This window comes from Mobula hypostoma, chromosome 2 (assembly GCF_963921235.1).
Source record: "Mobula hypostoma chromosome 2, sMobHyp1.1, whole genome shotgun sequence".
Taxonomy (NCBI): domain Eukaryota; kingdom Metazoa; phylum Chordata; class Chondrichthyes; order Myliobatiformes; family Myliobatidae; genus Mobula; species Mobula hypostoma.
Window position 1 is genome coordinate 4,956,460 of NC_086098.1, and position 2,810 is coordinate 4,959,269.

At 39.0% G+C, this 2,810-nt stretch overlaps 1 pseudogene; it reads right to left on the bottom strand.

Moving 5' to 3' along the window:
• Nucleotides 1-831: 831 nt before the first annotated feature.
• On the bottom strand, nt 832-1,893 carry LOC134358095 (4-galactosyl-N-acetylglucosaminide 3-alpha-L-fucosyltransferase 9-like; annotated as a pseudogene).
• Between the last annotated feature and the right edge of the window lie 917 nt (nt 1,894-2,810).

A 2,810-nucleotide genomic window follows, 5' to 3' on the forward strand; every position in this document is an offset into this window, starting at 1 on the left:
AGCCAGGAAAATTTAGTTGGTGTGCACACAAGTATTCGGTTGTGTAAGTACACGTTTTTCAGTTGAGACAGTAAAGGTACAGTACTTACAGATTCTCTCTGTGCCTCCCTGATCATTATTACAAGGGGTGATTCTTGTAACGTATCTATCTATTTGTTTATCTATGTACCTATTTATCTATCTATGTGTCTGTCTTTATATCTGTCTGTCTGTCCACCTATCTGTTTGTCTATCTATCTATCTATCTATCTATCTGTGTCTGTCCATCTATCTAGATAGCTATATAATTATTTATTTAGAGATGCAGCATGGTAACTTATGAGCCCATGTCACCCAATTACATCCATGTGACCAATTAACCTACTAACCTACTATCTTTGGGATGTGAGGGGAAACTGGGGCACTCGGAGGAAACCCACGCAATCACAGGTAGAGGTACATACCCCTTACAGACAATGGTGAGAATTGAACCCAGGCTTCGTAGCTAACTGCTATGTTGCCATGCCGCCCAAAATAAGGGAATTTGTTTTTAAAGATAGAAAGTGATAGTACGTTGAAGCATGCTGCTGGGGAGGTGGTAGAAGCATCTACGATAGTTACATTTAAGAGCTATTTAGCCAGGCAGGGAATTAAGGAATATCGACCATCTGCAGGCAGATAGGATACGTTTGGACAGCAATCATGGTTTCCAGACACAATGTGTTGAAAAACCTGATCTCTGTTCCATATTCTTTACAATGCACATTTTTAATTTAAAAAAAAGACTTCTATTAAGGAAAGAGTAATTAAATTCCATAGATACGGACATTAACTGGAGACATACTTCAGAGTTCAATCCCAAAACCATTTCTCCAAACTGGAGAGGCTTTTATATTCTTTATGTTGCTGAATATATTCACAGACAGAACACGCATGTTCATCCCAGAAACGAGTCTTCCTCACGGTATAATATTTCCTCCATTTGAAGTAGTTCATGTATAAATCTTCGTTGCCATCCAGCACGTGAAGGAAGTCGGCCAGCTCCTTCGGTGACTGGAAGTCATTCACATGAACGAAGGAATTGGCTGGAATATTATTTTCATAGTTTTCCCTGGGTGGGCCCAGGACCACAGGGACGCTCCCTGCAAGAAGAGCATTGAAGAGTTTTTCAGTGATGTAATCTTCATGTATCGAGTTTTCAAAGGAAAGGTAGAACTTGCATTTGGATATTGTTGGGATAAAATCATTATCATTTAGGCGATACCAAAGGAATCAACCAGAAATGACAACCTTCACATATTTGCGGAGTGCTTTGTAATACTTCACTCGGGCATGCTGCGAATCCCAGTTTCTAATGATCCAACACACCAAGATATTTTTACTTGGTAATTTAAAATCTAATGGAACTTTGCTCCTTCTCAAAGATCCATAAGGCACGTAGATATCTGAATCCCGTCGATACGTCAAGGTCAAGTTGAAGAGTTGGTTGAGGCCGTGCTTTTTTCGTGTGTGAGACGGTGACTCCAGATTCATCCAAACCCATTTCTGAAAAGTTGGCCGAGGATGTAAGAGGAGGTTGGCCAAGTCCTTCCTGATGTCGGAGTGGTGAAAAAGGACAGCTTGAGATTTATGGTACAATCTCCAATCTGCAGTTAAATAGCAATTATTGATGTGAAAATCTAATTTACAAGTATTGAGTTCAAATGGCTGAACAAAAGGCCACAACCAAATCAGCACAATAGTTTCATTCTTCGAGGGGATAGAAAGTTTTTCCATGTTTAGAATTCTTGAAGGACCATTTATCCAGCTATGAAGTGGCCTCATGTATTGCAAAAGCAAGAATAAAAAACAGCCCACAATGATGACAGAATGTAAAAGTGAGTGCAACTTTCCCTTCTTTGCTGCTGTTACCATATTGTTTCCTGTAGAATAAAAAAAGAGATAAAAATTGTTCACAAAATGCTGAAGAACTCAACAGGTCGGGCAGCGTCTATGGAAAGGAATAAAAAGTCAACAGAAATTGTTCCGAATTACTACGGTATCTTGAAATAATAACCAGGCCTGCAGGCTCTTGGACCGCCGTGAGTAACTTTACTCACCAGAATGTCGGTCCGAGGAGAAATCTGATAACCTCATTGCTACTCATATTTGTATCATCAAGAAAACCTCGGTTTCTTTTCTCAGTCTAATAAACAGTTCTAATTTACCCTGCAACCGTCAGGCTTGTGAACCAGAGGGAATAACTTCACTCACCTCATTGCTCAACTGTTCATTCACCGTATAGAATCGCTTTCAAGGACTCTTTATCTCAGGTTCTCAACATTTATTGCTTACTTATTATTATTAATTCTTTTAAAAACATTTTTGCATTTGCATAGTTGGTTGTCTTTTGCACATCGCTTGTATGTGCAGTCGTGTGAGGTCTTTCATTGCTTCTACTGCGTTTCTTGTATTTACTGTGAATGCCCACAAGAAAATGAATCTCAGGGTTGTATATGGTGACATGTATGTACTTTGATAATAAATTTACTTTGAACTTTGAATCCATGAATTAGTCAGCTACAAATCTTAATGAATTTTACATTGTCAACTGAACCAGTCTCATCCATTTTTAAACAAAACATAATCTTATAAACTCTTTCCGGGCTTCTAGCTGGGTACAAGTATTGATATTAACCAATGTTCCAATGACAAACCCTGCTATCATCAGTGATGATGTTTGGGCAGGCCTAGTCCAGTGGTATTTATAACCCACTGCCCCTCCTGATCAGTTGGTCCTCATCCAATCAGGTTTCTGGTGTCCCACCTTGTTTATAATAAAATTCCAGTTA